We start from the raw sequence: 22996 nt of genomic DNA on the forward strand, positions 1-22996 counted from the left end.
TGTCTATTGCCTCATGAGCAAGTCCTGAGCATCAAGGTAGGTAGGTGGATCCACAATCTATAGAGACAGAGAGGTGGGCTCAGTGTTGTTTGTTTTTACTCACTTTTTAACTCCGCCATACACCTAGATAGGCAGGATTCTGTTTGAAAGAATACTCACGAAATCCGCCTATATTGGCCTCCTTCTACCACCCTGTGCTGCTCCGCCGTAAATGACATACGGACGGGTTGAGTGGTATATAAAGGGTGACTGGATGTGTTCCCATTGGTTAATTAGCGGAAATAACCAGAGACCATGTATGGAGAATATCCATGTTACCGCCTCTGTGCATGTGGTCTAATCACATGTAACATGTAACATGTAACCTCCTGTTATTTGTTCGTTGCCGGGATGTCCAAATTTGGGCTTTCCGCTCATTAGCCACTCACCGACTGTTGTTATGACTCGCGCTAACAGAGAACCCATTGGTAGCAGCTACTGCTCGACAGTGTCTCATGCGCCCATGCGCATCAGTGGATTCCCCGTTCATTCTTCGCGCATGCGCGAAGCCGATTGACGGCAGCGCATGCGCGATAATGTTTTTGATGGTAGTGTTTGTCCCATTCATTCCATCGTAGATCGTGTGTCAGGGTTTCGGTTGTCAGATAGGCTCCTTGACAATAAAAATCGAAAGCTGGTTTTATGCTTGGTTATGCTCCTTTTCATGTTATACTTTTATTTGGAGTGATATACCAATCGGATGTATATATTGCTGTGGTAACTCGATATCCAGATATTGGGTGGTACTTGCATCGACCCAGTGGTTGGTGTTCTGATCACTGATGTAGTTTCCTAGGTATCGAGGTTCCTGTTACATCCCGTAGATGATAAAGTGATCCTATTACAGCGCAGGGATAATCAAGTGATTTGACTCCACGGTATATCATCATTCAGTCCTGTGATATGGGTTCCCAGGCGGAACACCCAACGTTGTTCCTTTTGGAACAGGCCTGCTTCTGAAGGTAGTCTTTCAATGATAGTCCAGCGTAGGTCGTTGATGCAGTGTTGTTGTGACAGAAAATGTGATGCCATCTTAGTTGTCGTTTTTTTACAGCGTATATTACTTTTATGTTCCCCTATCCTTATTTTGACGGGTCTGGTGGTCATGCCTACATATTCCAGTCCGCACGGGCAAGTTATTATGTAGACCACGTTTTTCGTATTGCAGTTCGAAAATTGGCGCTGTTCCCATATCATGCCATTTCTGAAGGTGAGGTTCTTGCTTTTCTGGGTTTGGTGACAGCAACTGCAATCGCCACATGGGAAGTGACCTTGTATACTGGTCAAATTTTGTCTTGCAGCCTGGTTTTGTCGTGGTCTAGTATGGACCACGATGTCTTTTATGTTCTTACCCCTCCGATGTGCATGCATCGGTTTCTCAAAATTTAGGTCTCCACAGTTCAGTATACCCCAGTGCTTGTCAATGACCTTTGATACCTGGTTCGATATGGTGGAGTAAGTTGTCACACAGATAGGTCTCCTGTTTGTTTCCTTTTCTTTGGGATTTTCTGCCGTACGGACAGTTTCTGAGACTGCGGAGGAACTGCACAGAAGTGAGTGAATTCAATCGACAGGCAAAAGACCTAAGAACGAAACTTTTGGAAAGGCAGTACCCCACCAGGACCATCGATAAAGCGATGAAACGCGCAAAGAACAATCACAGGGAGGCATAATAGAAGAAAATCCCAAAGAAAGGGAAACAAACAGGAGACCTATCTGTGTGACAACTTACTCCACCATATCGAACCAGGTGTCCAGCCTTTAAAAGAAGGCTTCTTGGCCCTGAGGATGGGCATCCTTCCTGTCAAACCACATTTGCCCCCCTGGAAACGAATATTCACATCTACACAATGCAGACTATGTGGCGAAACTAAAGAAGATATGCTGCATCTCCTATGCATATGTAAGTTGCTAGACCGGGAGAGGAGAGAACTGCTAAAACCGCATCTAAATGAAATGCATATCCGGACGTGCAGACAGGCAGTGAAGGCGTGCTTCAGCGGGGCCAACGTTAAACTAACCTGCAGCTTCGTCCGCTACATGAAAACTGCCCAAATAAAGCTTCTCGCCGCAGCCTGAGCACAGTTGCGCTCACCCAAGCTCTTTTATCCGGCAATTCTCTTTGACTTCCACTACGTTCCGACCCTGAGGCAGTCGTCCACAACCACACAATAGACTATTAGAACTACGGACACTGGCGTCACCCCCAGACGGGGACTCACCCTTACTTCTTCCTTAAATTTTATACCTTCATCACAAACAAACTGTATGTCATTTTAACCCGAAAATTGGTCGATTTTAATGCATATCCATCACGTTGTTTTTTTTTTTTTTTTTAAGACAATATGAAATGATGTCACATATATGTATCCTTTTATAATTTTTTACTGATGTGTGTACTGCTAAGATTTTAATTAATCAAGCAATAAACTTACTTACTTACTTACTTACTTACGAGTATGTCCAAAAACAATAAGTACAAAAAATCCTAAATGTGTCTTATATGTTGTGTGTTTAGTATGTCTTTTTCCTTTACAGGTTTATTTAACTGTTTGGGGCTCCAGGTGACTGCACCTGTCTGAGCCAATACCACATGGTAACCAAACTTAATGGTTTTTTCTCTTTTTTTCAGGACATGTAATTACATGATCCAAGGAACCGCTGTAGGCACATTATAGCCACCTTTAACGAGTGTTATCACTTTTTAGAAAGATTAAAATAATCCCCATTTTTTATAGAAAAACGTGAGTAGGGTTGGGAAGTTGTGCCCCGTCCTGAAGAAGGTACACACGTACCGAAACATGTCGACGCACACCAGAGGTTCTGTCCCTAATTAAGACAACAAACCTCGTTTTCTTTGCACACTTTTTAATAGCACCAGCCAGGGGTACGAAATAAAGTTTTTTTCAATTTACCCACTAGCCAGGTACTTTTTAAATTTCTCACCACATCCCCCACTCACATCCAATCCCACTTTTTCACTCACACTCAACACACACCACACATAGTCTACTTTTGTCAACGCTCCCGCGTAGTCGCAGGTCGCAGCGTGCCGCATCCCTCTAGCGGGGTGCGAAGACCCCGATGATGAAGCATGACACCAAGGGGCCTGTTGGTGTGTGAGGGGTATTTTACACAACACTGAGTGTTCCCCCCTCCTGTTTCACACTGGTAGTAGGATTCTTCTTGTTTATCTCTCTGTTCCAGCTTCATGACATGAGGTGTAGACAGTATTGTGTAAGGCAGACAGGGCCTATTCAGGTGCATTGAAATCCTCTCCCACTACTCTAAATGCAGGCAAGGTCTATACAGCTTAACCCTGACTCATCCAGGAAACACAGGACGCACCTCAACCCCCCACCCCAGTGGCTGTCTACTATGAATGTACCTCCCCATCCCCTGCCACGACAAAGAGAGACAGCCAATCCACAACCCAGCAGAGGCACCCAAGACAGTTAAGCTAGACAGTACCTATTTTCCAAAAGTGCCATTTCAAACACATAATTTAAAAGCCATCTTTACTAAAAGATGTGTGATTAAATTCTGAGTTCCGAGAGCCGAAACTCCATTCCTTTATCTTGTCCCAATGGGAAGTTATACTTGTAAGTTGTTACAAAATATCCCCCATTCGATCCTATTGAACAGATAGCCTTTCAACTGTGAAAAACAAAATACACTGTATTTCACTATCATGACATGTCACACACACCAGTATATGTCCTACCCTGCACACTGCCCATGGGAGTATCTTGGCCCTACCTGAAGGGTGTCTTACATGTAAGAAAATGGAAGGGTAGTGCCTGGCAAGTGGGTGCACTTGCCAGGCTGACATAGCAGTTTACAACTCGATGCATACACTGCATTGGGAGGTCTGCAAAGCTTTTGCAAGGCTGCTTGTGTGAGTGGCACAATCAGTGCTGCAGGCCCACTAGCAGCATTTGACTTACAGGCAATGGGCACACACAGTGCACAGTACAAGAGACTTGCCAGTAAATTAAATAAGCCAATCATGGAAACACCAATCTATAAACACAATGTATAAAGGGAGCACTTGCCCTTTGGCCCTGATCCTCAGTGGCAAAGAGCCCAAAGCATCCAGCACATAGCAAAAATACAGGAGGCAGAGGCAAAAATATAGGGAACCCACACAAAGGATACCAGGCCTAACAGGGCACACTAACTGGGCTCCACACAGACACTCACACACCCAATCACAGACCCACACAGGCATCCACACACTCACTCATAGATCCACACAGGAACTCACACACATATTGACAGGAACTGAAACACCTCCACAGCAGGATTAGGTGCCAGCAGGGATTGGCTGCAGGCACCTAAAATATAGGAGGCCTGCTAGCAAACTCCACTGCACAAGGGCGAAGGCTGTGTGTGGTACAGATTTGGGTGTGTATGAGCATTGAATGCAGTCTGGCCATAGGTTAGGCCCTGCAGACAACTACTCGCTACGCATGGCTGATGGCCATGCACAGCGTGGATTTAGGTGCCTATGGGGATGGATTAACATAAGGTAATTAAAAATTATTTACCATTCAAAAACTCTAGAAATTCACTGAAAAAAACCTAGGACTACAAGGATGTTAGAGTTAGGAAATAGAATTTTGAAAACTTTAGAAATTCACCCCAAAAAAAAGTTAAAGGGACATTATAGTTAGGTTCAGATTTTATATGCCAAAACCATAGAAATTCAACAGTTATAGATTTACTTGTCCTAAGAAACTATAACTTGTGCCCTAAGGTAACTATAACTTGCACCCTTACCATGCACTGCTATTTATCCCACATATTACATCAGCAATAACATCTTGTATGACATCATTCATAGCATAAGTGCAACATTTGCAATAAAATCAGTGAATAGAATACTATGCATGGTGGGTGCATCAGTTATAGTTACGTTAGGGCAAGATAACTAACAATATTTAATTACCCTACATTAATCCAACTGCCGCTGTGCATAGCTTTTGGCTGTATGCGGTTGGGGACTGGCAGCAGAGCCTGAGCTGTGGCCAGGACCAGCAGCCAACTCCCAGCATGCAGCCAATACCATGCTGTGCATGCCCTTTGGCTTCACACAGTGGGGAGTTGTCCATGGCCAGGCCCCGTTGTAGGCCCTGTGGCCAACCCACCCAAAGGCAGCCAATTCAGGAGGATGGCATGCAGTCCCCCTCCCTGGGTTTATTTTGGCATGAGGACCTTATCCCCTGGGGCTTGGCCACATTTTGTCATGGAGGAAGGGGATGTGCCCCCCTCTATGGCCCAATTTCTTCCCCAGGGACACCATCCCCTGTAGTCTGGTGAATTTGTTTTAGGGGAGGCAGCATGTGGTCCCCCTTCCCATGCCATTTATGGCCCAAGTGACCCCTTACACCTGGGCCCACCACTGGAGATATGGAGGAGGGGGCATGCTGGGCCCCCTTCCACCAATTATAGCCTTGGTGCCCATGGCCCGGCCTTATTGTGAACAGGGAGGGGGGCACACAACCTCCTGCCTGGGCCGAGTTTAGCTCTGGGCACTCCATCCTTCGGGTGCCCAGCCATATTGTAAAGAGGTAGGGGACTTGCAGGCTCTCTCCCGGGCAAATTTGGCCCTGGGGACCCCAGGGCCCTCTACCTTTTTAGATGGGAAGGTGGGCATGCAGTCCCCTCCCCGGGCCTATATCTGACCCGGAGACCCTAGCTTCTGGGGCCTGGCCCATTACTGAAGGGGGATGAGGGCTGTGTGGCCCCCCTCCTGAGGCATTTTTGGCCCCCAGGAAATCCGTGTGGGACCCCACCTTCAGGCTTAGAGGGTCAGGGTATTCCCACCCTGACCCCTTGTGCTTTGTTTAATGTTTTTCTTGGAACTTGTATTGAGTCCCAGGTCCCATGATGGCTGACAACATTTCCTGACTGGAGCAGTGGCCGCTAACCAGATCTGACCATGAGATCTGGCAGATTCCTGGGGGATTTGCCTTCCTAGATATACTTTTTTTTCTTGAATAACCCCAAAACTACTGAATGGATTTACACCAAATAACAGAAATAGATCTTTCTGAGCCAAGATCTAGCTTTCTACCAAATTTGGTGTAATTATGTTCAGTAGTTCAGGCTGTTGTCATGTCTAAAATGCCTGTTGGAAATTACCCCAACACTTTCCAGACAGCAGCTGAAGTGAGTAGCAAACTAGTTTTGAAAATCTCATAAAGATTTGTCAAATGGCGCCAGATAGATAGATAGAAAGATAGATAGATAGATAGATTGATAGATTGATAGATAGATAGATAGATAGATAGATAGATAGATAGATAGATAGATAGATAGATAGATAGATAGATAGATAGATAGATAGATAGATAGATAGATAGATAGATAGATAGATAGATAGATAGATAAGACAGTGAAATGTTTGCCCCTTGATTCAATCACTGGAAATTATAGGCAACATTCAAAGCTCCTGAAACAGCAAAGTGATTCTTCTAGTTTGAAAGCCAAATGTGCAGCACCTCAATTTAACAAAGTATTTCTTCTAGTTTTGCAGCCAAAATGACACCTCTCCATTCAATTGTTGTTGCATCGACCTGTTTGTTGATTCACTTTACAGTCGATTATTGTTTACGCTGTGGTATTTTGCAGAACATTATAGAATACATATATCGCTTCATAGATAAAGGTAATCAATCTTTATGTATTTGCACACTTGATGAAATCACAATAAAGAACGCAAATGCCTTAATAGTCTACCATATCCTGCATTTCACAGTTGTGCCCAATTATGATAAATCTAAGGCACTCTTCAGAGTGCACCACAGATCAATGAAGTATAGTGAGCGTCCTAAACCTAACATTACTCATTAGTTCACTAGGCACTCATGTTAGCCACACAGGGGTAATTCAAAATATAATTCTCCAGTAGAAGTCTGTTAATGTAATACTGAATAAAGTACAGGTGCTTTACAATACAGAAGCATGCCATTGTTCGCACAATTATTTTAATGACTGATGAAAATGTTTTGATGAACATGTTTCACAGATTAGCACAATTTTCAATGGAAATGTACTTCTATAACATTTTTAGAAATTGTTATATACCTGAAATGTTTACACGTAACCTCTGTATGTAAACTACATCCAATAAACGCTTCCACTCCTACAATATTATGTGGATTTGTTTATTGTTGATCGACCTCTGATATTGTGTGTGCACATAAACTGAACGGGAAATGTCTCTCTGAAAGATGTCCTCATCTCCTAAAAGATCCTAGCTAAAAACAAAAAAGCAGCAAGGGCAAATCGAAGAAGAATGGCAGCAGAATAGAAGCATGAGGTCAGATAGCGTGGACAGAAACAACAGAGTGTGAGAGAAAGAAAGAAAAAAGATGTGTTCTGAATTGGTCATTTGTGACACACCGGGCTGAAATGAATGGGCATGCTGTGCTTTTTTGCATAACTGTCCAATCATGTATGGATTTGTACTGCATAATCCTAAGGAATGTTAAAGCAATAAGGAACTAGGCTTCCCACCTTGATCTTAGAAGATGTGGCATTCACTTTAAAGTTTGTCCTTCGTTGCACTCTCTCACACACTCAATTGTAATATTTGCTACTCTCAAAAAGAAACACGTCTAGTTATTATCTTTTTATTGAACTTTCAAAATGTCTCCAGGCCAGGGTTCACAGTAGACAACATTGGCTATTCTGTCTGGATTATGTTTTTATCCTGTTCCATTGCCAACCAGGATGGGTCAGATGCACAAATAGGAATTGTACTCCTTCGCTCTCAACAGTAAATCCACGAGCACTAATAATTGTAATACTATTACAACAAAGCAAAGGGGCCTATTTTGGTTGCACAGATGAATTTCCAAACGTCCAATAATATAGAAAAATCAATTTTCAATGAAGGATAAGTCGAGAAAGCACCTGCCAATGAAGATTCATGAATTGGGTAGATAATTTGTAAACTTAATTGAGCAGAGGCCAAAATGTGTAATAAAAACAGTACATTACAAGAAAGTAAAGCTTGCATGGATTGCTGCCCTTTGTAAAGGATACTTATCAATGTACTTCTGCCCGCTATTCAGAGGTGTTTTAAGGCATGGGCAAAGTGGACTCTGGCCTGGGGTCCCACCATTTCTGGAGGTCCCCTGACAGAGCTGGCTCTCTTCTGCAGCAGCCGTGCCCTGAGGATCTTGAATGATTCTTACATTTAGATGGATTTTAATACTGTTTTTCTTCCATTTATTTTCAATACGGGTATTGCGTGGGAGTCTTACAGACATTTTGCAGACAAAAGGGGTGTTCATGCTTTTCAACACAATCCAAAATCCATAAAAAGTTATTTAGGATCAAAACAGGACGTAACATATTTGAAACTAGAGAGGGTCACACAGATAATTTGAAATAAAATTAGTGAGCTGATGCTGTATTAACATATTGAAAACAAACACATGCCACTATCCCTGAATATTATATGGAAACATATTTAGAATTCGGACCTGTGTGCCTGCCAGTGTGTCAGGGACCTGGGCAAGGAACGCATGAAAGAACTGTAATTCGGTTATAAATTCAATGCTGATCTCAACAGGGGCACCCAAAAAATACATTTGGCCCGGGGCCCCAAAATCCTTAAGATGTCCCTGCTGCTAGGTTCAGCCAGCGAACATAATTACACTGCAGAAGATGCATTTACCCAATTGGTAGCAGATATCAACCAGCCAAATGAAATACAGCACTTAGAGCATTTTAAGTAGACACTTATCAATCATTTTCCGAGTTTAAACTGGCACAAAAACTGTATCTGTGAGGGGAGTTTTCCAGTCAGCATACAATCTCTGTAGATATAGATTGGGGTAAGTAAAGATATGTATCAAAAAACTTTTTGTCATTCTCAAATTGCGATGTTTTGCGAATCGCAAATAGAGAATCGCAAAATGCAATGTATGTAGGATTTGCAAACATTTTTGTGAATCCTATATATTCCTTATTTCCGAATCGCAAATTGAGATTCGCAAATAAGGAATACCTTCCCATTCATTCCTAAGGGCTAGGACGCCTATTGAAATGAATGGGAAGACATTCTCAATTTGCGATTACCAATTAGAGAATCGCAATTGAGAATGCAATTTCAAGGTTACAAGGGTGCCAAAAGGACACCCTGTTGCACCCATGAAACACGCATGTGTGCACATTTTGCATTTGCGACATATAGCACTTTAAAAAAATCAAAAAGTGCTTTATGAAAGAAAATCGCAAATTACCACCAACTTGAAGTTGGTGGTAATTGACAGTTCCTTAAGGCCAAATAGCAAATTTTTGGCGCTTCCAGAATTGCATTTCAGGAATCGCAATTTTCAATTCCTTAATTGCATTTGCAAAATAGAGAATTGCAAATTTTGCGATTCTCCATTTTGCGATGGCCTTTTGGGATGATACATCCCAAAAGGCTTTTTCCCATTCGCAAACGGGCAGATTCTGAGAATCTGCCCATTTGCAAACGGGAAAGAGGCTTGATACATATGGCCCTTAGCATTGTTTGGGAACGCTAGTTTAGGAACTACAGATACCGTTTGAAATACACCGTTCAAATAGGTTGTTATAATTCTCTCTCTGTGGGACTTATGCTCTTGTGGTCACGTGGTCTACATATTAATTAGGTCAATTGTTAATATGGTGGCGGCAGATATAACAACATTTTTAGCTAACAACAACAGAAAACTGCACATGAAATATTTTTTACTTTTTCACCAAGTTCATTGAGTCATTGCTAAATAAATTGTCTCAGAAGCATAACAATCACAAAGTGTTTGCGACGCATTTTCAGACGTATTTTTAAATCAAGGAAATCAAAGTATTTTAAAAGCTTAATATACTTGAGATTTGATCATCTCAAAAATGCCACAACTTTATTGAAGGTCTCTCAGAAGTGACTAGCCCCCACATGCATCAATGTAGGATTTTGCATTTCTGAAATAGCGAAAATTAAGGAATCGCTATTTAGGAAATGCAAAATGCTATGCATCATTTTTTTCGGTATTTCTTTGTGATTCGGTAAAAATCGCATTTTTTACCGAATCCCAAAGAAATACCGAATTCTTAAGTTAATTTTCGCAATTTCCATTGATTCCTATGGGCCAAAAGGCCCATAGGAGTCAATGCAAATTGCGAGTGGCACTTAGAAAATTTCATGGGTGCAGGGGGGGGTCCAAAGGACCCCCCCCTGCACCCCTGAAATGTATTTTTCGCATCATGTTGCACACACACATGTCCTAAGGACATGTGTGTCCGTAACATGAATGTTGAAAAAAAAACATTAAAAGCATTTTAAACACTTTTTCCAAATTTACCGAGTGGTTCAACCACTCGGTAAATTTGGAACCCTAAGTGCGAATTTTCACTTGTCAAAAGTGATGATGCATTGCTTTTAAGAAGTCGCACATCTGCGACTTCTTAAAAGCACCCGCAATTTTAGAACTCGCAACAATGTTGCGAATTCTAAAATTGCTTCATGCATCCCAAAAAGCACTTTTGCATTCGCAAACGGCCGATTTTAAGGAATCGCACCGTTTGCGAATGAAAAAGTGCTTGATGCATGTGGGGGTAACTTTACAGAGTATAAAGAGGTACTTGCTCGAATGCTGTTGTCTTCTTGTAAATTTTGTCTACTTTTCAGCAGAATGTTTCTTCAAAAAGTGACCTTTAGTGTTGCTTAACATAGACGGTAGCATTGGAGATGTAACCTACAGTAAAAATTAACGATTGGATTAACTTTGCAATCTGCAGCATAATGATGCTTTCATTTTGACGTTCTTTGTGCTACAAGTACTAGAAGCCTTTATGATGCAAATGCTATCTGCTAACGAGGTGATAATTCCTAAACTGGTCGGTATTGCTTTGCATGGCGGGATTACTTAAACAAATCTGACTGTTCAGTTTTGTCTGTTTTATTATACCTAACACACCCCCAGATGGAAGCATGGAAATACTGTACCTCCATTCTAGCTACAGGAAAAGGAATTCGACTTTCCTCGTCATGAACTCTAAAATACAAGACAATGTTATGCATTTTAATATCTTGCCCATATGTGTCGTACCTTTAATCTTTTGTAGTCATGTTTGATGCAACCCCACTTGTATTTTAGTTCCAAATCCACCGTTTTAATTAAGGGAATATCCAGAAAATTAGAATAGCCCCCACTTGAACTAAAGCACTGATGCCATCTTGCATGCGAAGCAAGTGAGCCCAACCCTTGCTAGAACAGCTTCCTTTTCTTTTCCATCCATACTTCTATCCATTCAATTTTTCATAGATCCATCAATGTGCTAATATTCACTATTTACCTTTACATTCTGTCAACCATTCATTCTTTCATTCCACCAATCCATCCATCTACATAACCATTTGTGATCCATCCACGAATCCATCCATCCACTCTACCACCCATTAATCCAACCACTCTGCCATCCATCCATCCCTTGTGCCATCACCCATCCATCCACTCTTCTGTCTGTGCATCCACTCTTTCAACCATTTCATTAATCTATTCTGCCATCAATTATCCATCACCCATACCTACATCTATCTACTTTGCCAGCCACCCACCCACCCATCAATCCATCCATCCATTCTCTCTGAGATCCACCGATTCACATTGCCGTCCATCCATCTGCTCTGCCCTCTGCTCATCCATCTATCTTTCATCCACCCACCCACCTACTTGTCAACTCTGCCATATATTCATCCACTGTGCCATCCAGCTATCTATCTACTCAGCCATCCAGTCCCTCATCTTTTGCCCACTGATCCATCCATTCCTTTACTCTGCCATCCTTTCACCTGTCCATCTACATATCCATTCACTCATCCAGCCACCCATGCCTTTAATTTGCCATCTTTCCACCTGTCCATCCACCTATCATTCATGTATCCTTTCACTTCATAATCCACATTCTCACTCCTCCACCTAGTCACTCATACATGCTTTTTTCTTTGCTTGTTCTATTTACCAGTTTTGATTTTCCTTGCTTCTGTTTGCTCTTCTATTGACACGGTATTCCAGTGGTAATGATGAACGTTTGTCTGCTGAGTTGCAGACAGAAGAGGCCTAAAAAAGGACACCACCCCCACTCTAGCTGCCTAAAGTGAGGGGTTCACTATGCCCCTTGTTTTAATACTATGAGTGCAAAATGACTTTCAATAACGTTGCCTGTTCAGAATGCAATTTAAACTGCACCTCCAACTTTAGCATGCTTTTAGCACTACCCCATTGAAGAAGTACTCTGCTCTGCATTAGTATGCTAGATTCAATAGATTATTTTTTATAAACAAATGCTATTGGTTGTAAAGACATTGAGTCAGAAAACAGCAAAGAAACATAGTCATTGCTCCCCAATCCAACCCCATCTCCCCTGCTCCAACCAGAAGTTGATCACAAATGTAGGAAAACAAGTTCAAAGCACAGATCCCAATGTGGAGGACAGTTCATAAAAGTCACACCATTTCCCCCAGATCTTGGTGAATTTCTGCAGGCACCCCTGAGCAATATACACTGGTTCCTCCTGTTCGGCACGCCAGTACACACCAGATCGCCACATCTTCAGACTTGTTGAGCTTGGCTTGTCCAGGATCGGGCTATGTGTATTTTGGCCATCAGGGCTGCCAATCCCACCAAAGCTCTGTCCCCTCGCATTTTTCCCAAAACTGCCAGCAGGGCCATCCTTGAAGTCTGTGTAATAAAAAATGAATATATCTAGAACTGCCAATAAGGTAGTACCTATGCATGTCCAGTATTGGGTTATCTCAGGACATTGCCAGACAATGTGGTAAAAGTCTTCAGCTGGAGACTGGCAACAAGCACATCTTGGTTCAGAGAGGATGCCTGCATGCCCCAATTGTTGGGGGGGGGGTCATTTATGTTTGGTGGAGGTAGTGTAATTGAATCAGGCAGAATCATGCAGATATCACCAATTCCCTAGGGGCCTTGCAGGCCTCCCGCCATTCAACTTCCTTCATCTCTAACTGTACCATCCCGCCCATTGCTGTTTAAGTGGATCTAGTGTCTCTAGGGTATTACATACAAGGGTTCGGTATAACTGGGAGACACCTCCCGATCCAATCCCACCATCAACAGATATTTCCTCAAGGGGGCTAAATCTCGGCAATTCCTGTAAACTAGTGCAGTAGTGATTCAGGGCATGACACAGCTGTAAAAACTTGTGAAATTGAGTATGTGAAAGAGTGAAATGGACTTGTATGTCTGTGAAGGAGAAGATGTCAGATACCTGCCACACATCCCCCAACATTGTACTTCCTAGTGAGTCCCAGCGGCAAAATCTCTCCAGGCGTGCCACTTGCTCCAACCAGCGCCCCCTTCAAAGATGAGTCTGCAGAGGCAGACGTCTGTCCCAGCCTGTGAATTGTGTGTCTCCTCTCCACATTAAGAAGATTACTCTAGTAACCTCAGGGAGGGCCAGAGGAACTGGACAGCGATACAAGTGGTGCATGACCCCAATAAGACTGAGGCCAGAGAGTTCCAGCTGGTACGTCGGGTTGTCCTAGCCATCCATAAGCCAGTTTTTTATGACTAATAGTTGGGACAAAGCAAACAAAAGGAGATGATGGACGTAGCACTGAAACTTTTCAGACACTCACCCCAGTCGCAGATCTGGGTGGAATTCATCATCATTCTTTAGGTCACTTCGCCACCTCAGTTCAGACCCAGCTATATGCAAATAGTTGGGACACCCAGTATTACAAACAAATGTCTACCACCATAATGCCACCATGGTACACTGAACAGCGACTCTTGGCCAGGCTGATGCGAGGGTGCAAGCTCCTTCACGGAAAGAACTGAAGCAACAGCGCTACTTAGTTCAACAGTGTATTGGGTATTTGGAGCCGGAAGGTTTGCAAGAGAGAGAAAAAAAGGGGCCATCATTTTAATCAAAACAGCCCTTCTCAAGACATTAAGTGACAGGTGTTGACATGCTGCTAGATTAGTTTTAGTCCCCTCTAAGAGGGGAGTAAGAATGAACATGCGTGTGAGGTCCAGTAGTGTCAAAATTTGTACACCCAAATATTTGATGCTGCGGCAATGGATAGGAATACCAGATACCCATTCAATAAATGCAGTGTCCCCCGTAAAGGGATGAGTAGCGACTTTTCCTTATTCACCCAGAGGCCAGAAGTCAACCAGCAACAAGGTTGCCAACTCCTTGATCTCTCCAACATGAGCCCAGGCTACTTGTACCCGCTACATACAGCTGAATACAGTGTCTAGTGTGGGAGCCTAGGATAAAGACACATTGAACCAGGTTGATTAAAGAACGAAGGACCGATTGAAGCCTGGTTGCCAAGATCTTGGCATGTATTTTAATATCTGCATTAATTAGGGAAATGGGCCGATAGGACATGCAGTTCATCGATGGCTGATCTGTTTAGGGATGACGACAATAGTTCCATTGTTAAGTTCCAGAGAGAAGACTCCTTGTTTCTCGGTCTCTGAGTAAAGCTTGAGAAGTTGAGGGGTCAGAATATCCAGAAGTATTCGAGAGGGAAGCCACCCGGGCCAGGGTTTTTACCAATTTTCAGATAGTTTGGATGCTTGAAACTCATCTTCAGTGATCAGTACCACCAGGGATTTTTGCCATGTCAGATAGGGAAGAGGTACGTCAGAAAGCAGCGGGTGAGCAAGTTCACAGGGCGTCCAAGGCCGAGGGGGGTATAGATATCTGTAGTAGTCTGCAAGCGTTCTTGCAATTTCTTCGGGCATGATGACCAGGGACCCTGTGTCATCCACAAGGGTAAGGACATGCCTCGAACTTCCGTTCTGTTTGCCAGTCATGTTTATTCCCTTGTTTGTATATATGTTAACAAGTGGTGATCCAACATTGGTGGGTTTCTTGCAAGACAATTTGATGCAGAGAGGCCCTATCTAGGTCCAGTTATCGAGTCAGTGCTTCGGTTTCTTAAACTGCCGCCTCAGTCTCATACAGGAGTATGTGGGTTTCAAGGTCCGCGATGCCTTGGTGCTTGTTTTTATCTATACATTAAAGGTATGCCTTTGCTATACCTCGTATTGTCGACTTGCTTGCAGACCAGAGTGTGCCAGCCTTCAGAACCATTCCTACATTGGTCTCAAAGTAGGAGACACATGATCCACCATGCCAGTAACCAGGTATTTAGACTCCACATGGATCATTTATGAGGCTTTGGGTCCCAACCTGAAGGAGAAGCGGGGAGTGATGTGAGATATCCCGGGGAGCATAGCAGCTCCCTCTGTGATTGGGACGTCCACAGCCAGGAGGAAGATATAGTGAATACAGGACATAATTAATGAAGATTTCCAGCTACACGTGTATGCTCGTTTGTGTGAAATGGCCCTTTTTGCAGGGTTATCCCCAAATTTTTTGCTTCTTCCACCCTTGTTTTTCCTGACCTGTGGTTGTTGGCAATAGGACTCTGGGCACTTTACCACTGCTGATCAGTGCTAAAGTGCATATGTTCTCCCTATTGTAAATTGATCTATGGATTAGTGATTCCATGATTGGCGTGTTTGGTTTACTTGTCAGACCCTAGTACAGTGCACTAAGTGTGTCTAGGGTTTGTAAATCCAAATGCTGCTGGTGGTCTTGCAGCACTGGTTGTGCCCCCCACAGCCATGTAAAATGTATCTAAGGACTGCCATTGCAGAGCCTGTGTGCAGTCTGGTACTGCCATGTTAACTTGGTACGTGCACCCACTTGCCAGTCCCTAAACCTTCCCTTTTCTTCATTTCAGACACCACTATGGTAGGCCCAAGGGCAGGGTGCATTGCAAGTTGAAGGTAGGACATGTCCTGGTTTGTGTGGCATGACCTAATAGTGAATTAAAGCAATTTTTGTTTTTCACCATTGCAAGGCTACCTGTTCTCCATCGGCCAGAATGGGCAGTTAGATTATTACATTTTATAATCCTAACTGACTCAGGGAACCTTGTAGAAATTCGAGGTTAGTATACCTGAACTCAGATGATGAAATACATCTTTTAGTGAAGTTGATTTTAACAGTCTGTGTTTGAAAATACCACTTTTAGAAAGTAGGTGTTTTCTTGTCTAACTATCCAAACCTGCCTCTGCTAAGTTGTGTATTCCTTGTCTGGAGTTTGAGTGACAGGGCTGGGGGATTCCAGGAGACAGGGTGAGTCCGCCTAGTGGTGAATAGAAAGATCTGCATCTAGATGGGAGGGAGGAGTTGCACCTGGGACCTGAATAGGACTGTGCCTGCCCCCCACAGTGCTGGCTCCAACCCCTGTGGTGCATCTGATGTCTTTGCCCTGCACTGTGAAAGGAGAGAAGGAATCATGTCAACAAAGTGCTCCAGGGCTGTACTTTCTCTCCACAAGGCTGGCTCCAACTTCTATAGGGCGTCTGATGTTTCTGCTCTGCACTGTGAAAGGAAAGAAGGAGTCATGTAAACAGAGTTCTCCAGAACTGGTTTGGACTGGGGTCAGAGCCCTCCTGCACAAAAGGGAACACATACTTCTTGGGGTATAAGTACAGGACCCCAAACCACTGAACTTTAGATCATCCTGGAATCAAGAAGGAACCTCTGCCAAGGAGAAAGCTGGAAGACTGGAGAGGAAGGACTGTCCTGCTGTGTGTTTCTGGGTTGCCCTGCAGTTGCTTTGCTGCCAAGGAGAGGGGGAGGACTTTGCTTTATGCTGTGTCCCCTTGCTTGAAGAGATCTCCAAGGACCTGAGTTGATCTGGCTCCCAGTTAAGAAGTCCCAGGAACAAAAGGACTTCATCCCCAGCTTCCCTGAACTCTACTGAGAGAGTTCTGTCCTTCCTAGAGTGCTTGGGGTTGGTCCCTGGGTGGGGAAGCCAGGTTCAGGTGGTGCCTCTGGAAGTTGTGCCTGTGTATGGGAAGCTAGAAAAGAAGATACTAAAGACTTTCTGCAAAGTTTCACGCATCGCTCGCTTGCGGAGCGCATCCCCGTCAGTGCGAGAATATTCCCGTCGCCACGAAGATCAAGATCCTCGCAGGGTCTGTTGCCGCTGCAAGAACCGACGCATCCTTCACTTGCGGAACACATCGCTCCGGTGCAGGAAAAGTATCATCGCTGTGAGTATCGTCGCAGAGCCTGTCGTCACTGGGTGAGATCTTCGCACCGCTTGCTTGCGGACGGCATCACACCACTGCGAGAGTCGTCGCAGAGCCATCGCATCGAGGGGCCGCGAGAGGAGAAGATCGAGGCTGCGCATCGTCGCCGCACCTGAGATCGTCGCCGTCCCAAAAATCGTCACATCGTACCTTTGCAAGACGGTTCCTACAAAACCTGCGCACCGGAATCCATACAAGGTATCACATCCCTCCCCATACAGACTGGATTCACTGCAACACGCCCGCTGCATCCAGTGGAGTTGTCGCATTGCCTCCCCACGGTCTAAGGAATGACGCATAGCCTGTTTTTCAACTCTGCAACTTTCACTTGGAACTTTTGTCATATCTAAAGGTACTATTGGCTAAACCGTGATGAAACTGTGGATTATTTAAACGCAACCTTAAGAACTCTTTTAATACTCCTGAATTTTTGTTGTTTTGGTCTTATTTAAATTAGATTAAATACTTCTATTTTTCTAAACTGTTGTGGAGTCCAATTGTGGAGTTTTCACTGTGTTACTGTGAGTGTTGGTACAAATACTTTACACATTGCCTTTGATAAGCCTGACTGCTTGTGTCAAGCTACCAAGGGGACGAGCAGGGGTTATCTTAAGAGTGCATCCTCCTTACCCTGAGTAGAATCAAGGATCCCTATTTGGACAGTGGTACCTACCTCTGCCAACTAGAGACCCCCAGATCTAGCATTGGTGGCAGCGGAAGGATTCAAACCTCTGACTCCGAAGAGACTGGAGAGGCAGATGGTGCAGAAGTGGATGAGGATGCGGAATTGGATGGTTTCAGGTCACAGGATTTGCCTGTGTCCAGAGCAGCCTCCAGGACTGGCAGCAACCATTCTGAAGTTTTTCTCCAAAGGAGTTGGAGGCAAACTAAAGGATTAGAGATCATGAATTGGAAGTCATGAGAATCAAGATAAAGCTATTGGAAGTATAGAAAGAAATGGAAAGGATGGCAGAGGAGAGCAAGACTACTAATGCCTTGGAAGAATGGAAATTAACATTGGCCCATGAAGTGAGAATGAGGGAGCTTGATTTTGAGCTCGAGAGGCTTGAGGCCATGAGTATCTCAGCTGACGAAGAAAAATGGGTAGCTCAAGAGGTGAGCTTTGCTGAGTTGGAGGTGGAATCCCGCTCAGATGGTGGCAGCAAGATGGTAGGTTCCAGTGCTGAGAGAAAGGTACAAACACCCAGAGATGTGGTACCTGACTTAAGGGAGGGGGTTGACATACACCAGAGGGTTCAGGTTCATGAGGTAGCTCCAATGGTGTGCAGTGTCCCTGAAGTAGGTTGGGGGACTGGCACAGAGGATCATATTCCTAGTGATGGGAGGGATGCTCTACTGACTCTAGAAGAGAGGTAAAAGGAGAGGGGTTCCCCCATGGTAGAAACCTTGGTGTGTGAGTGTGAAGACCGTCCATAAGAGTGTGGGTTATGTGACAGAGACAGTAGGACACTGTCTTGCCAATCTCAGGATAGTGGCGTGGGGGACTTGAGTGAGGCACTGGAGGGTGAGGCAAAGAGTAGCTTGGTTAACAACTGTGGGGGGATATGTAATTCTTTTGTTGGAGAGCATATTTTAACTCCCAGTTTTCCAGAGCTATTTCAATGCCCGGTGGAGTGTGAGTTCTCTAATCCCAGAGAGCCTGCGTTGGAGGCAGGCCTCTTGGTGGATTCTGGAGAGTCTGAAGAGGCATTGGGGAGTGATCCCAAAAGGAGTGGCCGTGATATCTTCCAGACCTGTGAGGTGGAAGAGGTTCAGTGTAGCCCAGGTAGGTCCCAGTGGAGTGGGAAGGGGTGTAAGGGCTCACGTCCTGTCTCAGTGGAGAAGGAGTGAGTGTGGGACCGCGTGTCCCAAAGTGCCTAGAGGGAGCTAGTAGGCCACTTGAGAAGGATCTCCTAGTGTCTGGTGAACGGGAAGTGCCTGTAATCAGACCTCCATCCGTTCTGGTGTCTGGCAGTGCCACTCCAGTTGGGAGGGTGCAGAAGTCCAGACTGAGGAGTGAGAGGGGGAAGGAATCCCCAGTGGGAGAGCAAGTGGGTCAGGGGCCAGCCAGAAGGGCTGAGTCACTGGTGAATGAGCATGGTGACCTCGCATCTGTCCTGGGGGATCTTTGCGTACTGTCAGATGGACAGGGGTCAGGAGATCTGCGCTAGGCAGACTGTCACATGACACCTGAGTTGTGTGTCAGCCTCAGGGGGTTTAACCAACAAAGAGGACAAAGTTCCTGTGCCAAGGTGCAAAAAGTCACCCATGCAGCGTGGTGCAAACAGTCACCCATACTTAAAAAATTGGAAGGAAAAGAAAGGAAAAAGAGAATAGAAGATTCCTAGGTATAAAGGACCCAAAAGTATGAGAGGGAAAGACACTGTGTTTCCTCTGTTGCCCTCACACACCCCGAAGAGTGTCATGCTTCATCATCGGGCGTATGCTCCTCGTAGGGCCGGCGCTGCAATTCCCTACGGGTCCCCCGAAGGGTCACTTTATCGGAGATCTTTTAGAGGAATGCCGGATGGTGCATGCGGGTGTGCGGGTTGTGAGTCAAGAGGAGGGTAAAGAAAATTCGTGCCAGTGTGATGAATAAAAAATAAAAGCAAGGGTAAACATGAAGCGATAAGTTTAAAAGTATACCCTTGGCAGTCAATACTGCTAAAAATTATTGACCCAAGAGGCCTATTTTGCCTAGGTGTCAATTGTCAAGGTCAACATGTTTCGCGCTTCCGTTGCCCAAAGGTCGTTAGCGCTTCGTCAGGACCATCAAGTAAAAAATATGTAAAGTGCACGTGATTTAGTGAGTGTAAAAATTACCCTCTTATCTCAATCAGGGCGGAGTAGAACCTGTGTAACCTTATCATGGTCACAGCTAATAGGTGGAAGCCACTCCTGAATGAAGCCTAGGAAATTGAAAATAAAAGAACAAAACAAAGTATTAAGACAGCTTGATGCCGCAAAATGTAACACATGTGTGTACATCAATTACACTTAAACAATTAAGTAGAAAGGCACACAGGACAGGTTGAACGTAACTGGTACGTACCCTCCTCTTGACTCACAACCCGCACACCCGCATGCACCATCCGGCATTCCTCTAAAAGACCCGTAGGGAATTGCAGCACCGGCCCTACGAGGAGAATACGCCCGATGATGAAGCATGACACTCTTCGGGGTGTGTGAGGGCAACAGAGGAAACACAGTGTCTTTCCCTCTCATACTTTTGGGTCCTTTATACCTAGGAATCTCCTATTCTCTTTTTCCTTTCTTTTCCTTCCAATTTTTTAAGTATGGGTGACTGTTTGCACCACGCTGCATGGGTGACTTTTTGCACCTTGGCACAGGAACTTTGTCCTCTTTGTTGGTTAAACATTGATATTAGGAGCACGGACACTGGACCTTTATTAGCTCCTTGGTCCCCCCCCTCTGTTTTTGAAAATATATTTAGCGCGGCTGTTTAGCCGTGGGACCGTTAATTTTATTCTGTCCTTTCTTTCTTTTCTTTTCGTGAGGCACACGAGACAGGATTATTTTATCAGTGGGACTTGGCTCCACAGTATACCTGGACTTCATTGCCATTGCGATGCAGTGGTTAATTGCCCCACATTCGTAACTGTAGACGAGCGCAAGGCACGCGTTGGATAACTCCTTAAGACAGCAATATAACATTGTATTTTAAGAAAGTGCTTTAATCCATTTGAGCGTTCACGATTAGGTAGCAGTACCAAAGGGCTATATTACTTGTAGGACGAGGTGCGGTCCAAGTATGACATTAAGATAACCCCTTTATGGTAAATTATGTGGCGATGGAGGGCATTGTACGTATATTATTTCATGCTGCAAATTGCCTGTATGTTTCTGGGCATTTCTAGCGACAATTCCCATTCCTTGACTATGTAGTGAGCCGTTGCGCATGAGCAGGGGAGTAGTGTGCCCGAGAAAAGCTCATGCGCGTTCACCTACGGTGCTCACACATGCGCATTTAGTTGCTTCTCACTAGGACCCTTTCCTCCCCCGGAAAAGGATACCGCCTCACACCTGACCTGACCTATGTTTATAAACCAGCGGTTCTGCTGATGTTAGTCTCCTTTCGGCAGAAGCGTGGTCTTGGGTAGGTTGCAAGAAGGCAGCACCCGCACTTATTTGTAAGTATTTCATAGATGTAATATTCTGCACTGTGAGCATCGGCCAAGCACTTCAGATGATTGGCTAATGTGCCTCTATGCTGCTATCTCTGTGTTTGTTTCTACAGCCCGGTTACTTGCGGGCGTCCATTATTCTGACCACGTAGGATTACTACATGCAGTGCTTGGTGAGCATGTTCTTTGAGCATTTATAATTTTACAGTTTGGACGCCTGTTATAAGTAAACAAACCCGGAAGGATTGCTTTGGTCTATGGGGCATATATTATGTACCTTACAAGGTTGAGGACCACTTATTTCCTCCACGCTTTTTCCAATATATATGCTATGTAGGGTAGGGGCCAATACCTTATAAAACAGCGCCCGCCCCCCCTTCTTTTTTACCAGTTACGTTCAACCTGTCCTGTGTGCCTTTCTACTTAATTGTTTAAGTGTAATTGATGTACACACATGTGTTACATTTTGCGGCATCAAGCTGTCATCGATGCTGTCTTATTACTTTGTTTTGTTCTTTTATTTTCAATTTCCTAGGCTTCATTCAGGAGTGGCTTCCACCTATTAGCTGTGACCATGATAAGGGTACACAGGTTCTACTCCACCCTGATTTAGATAAGAGGGTAATTTTTACACTCACTAAATCACGTGCACTTTACATATTTTTTACTTGATGGTCCTGACGAAGCGCTAACGACCTTTGGGCAACGGAAGCGCGAAACATGTTGACCTTGACAATTGACACCTAGGCAAAATAGGCCTCTTGGGTCAATAATTTTTAGCAGTATTGACTGCCAAGGGTATACTTTTAAACTTATCGCTGCATGTTTACCCATGCTTTTATTTTTTATTCATCACACTGGCACATATTTTCTTTACGCTCCTCTTGACTCACAACCCGCACACCCGCATGCACCATCCGGCAGTCCTCTAAAAGATCTCCGATAAAGTGACCCTTCGGGGGACCCGTAGGGAATTGCAGTGCCGGCCCTACGAGGAGCATACGCCCGATGATGAAGCATGACACTCTTCGGGGTGTGTGAGGGCAACAGAGGAAACAGTGTCTTTCCCTCTCATACTTTTGGGTCCTTTATACCTAGGAATCTCCTATTCATTTTTTCCTTTCTTTTCCTTCCAATTTTTTAAGTATGGGTGACTGTTTGCACCACGCTGCATGGGTGACTTTTTGCACCTTGGCACAGGAACTTTGTCCTCTTTGTTGGTTAAACGTTGATATTAGGAGCACGGACACTGGACCTTTATTAGCTCCTTGGTCCCCCCCTCTCTTTTTGAAAATATATTCACCCTCAGGGGGGACATATGTGCTCCCAATGAAGTCCTGGTGCGCCGGGCAAGTGCATACCGCAGGTACTGCTCCCTTGGTTGGGAGGCTAAGTTCAGGATCTGCCTGACCTAGAGGGAAGGATATCTGTAAGCAGTGTCCTGACCGGTTTTGCTTCCAGAGGTGCCACCCAATTTGGGCAGGTGCAGCCCTCTGGAAGCACCCGCCCTGGGTCAGAGTCCTCACCTCTGACCCGGGGCAACCTGAGGGTTTAGACCCTAGGTTGGGAGACCAGTTGCTGGAGAAAGGTCCTGAACTGGTAGGAGAGTTGTGTTCCGATGGTGACTCTCCTGGGAGAAGAGGGCAGGACCCCAGAAGGAGAGGTAGGGGG

At 44.6% G+C, this 22996-nt stretch overlaps 1 long non-coding RNA gene across 1 annotated transcript in view; it reads right to left on the reverse strand.

The window, feature by feature from the left end:
- Positions 1-10654: 10654 nt before the first annotated feature.
- LOC147718752 (uncharacterized) overlaps positions 10655-22996 on the reverse strand; it is a 297617-nt gene continuing 285275 nt past the window's right edge. Inside the window, exon 3 of the long non-coding RNA XR_015310006.1 lies at positions 10655-10778. This is a non-coding gene — a long non-coding RNA (uncharacterized LOC147718752). The remainder of the gene's footprint in view (positions 10779-22996) is intronic.

This window comes from Lissotriton vulgaris, chromosome 4_1 (assembly GCF_964263255.1).
Source record: "Lissotriton vulgaris chromosome 4_1, aLisVul1.2, whole genome shotgun sequence".
NCBI lineage: Eukaryota > Metazoa > Chordata > Amphibia > Caudata > Salamandridae > Lissotriton > Lissotriton vulgaris.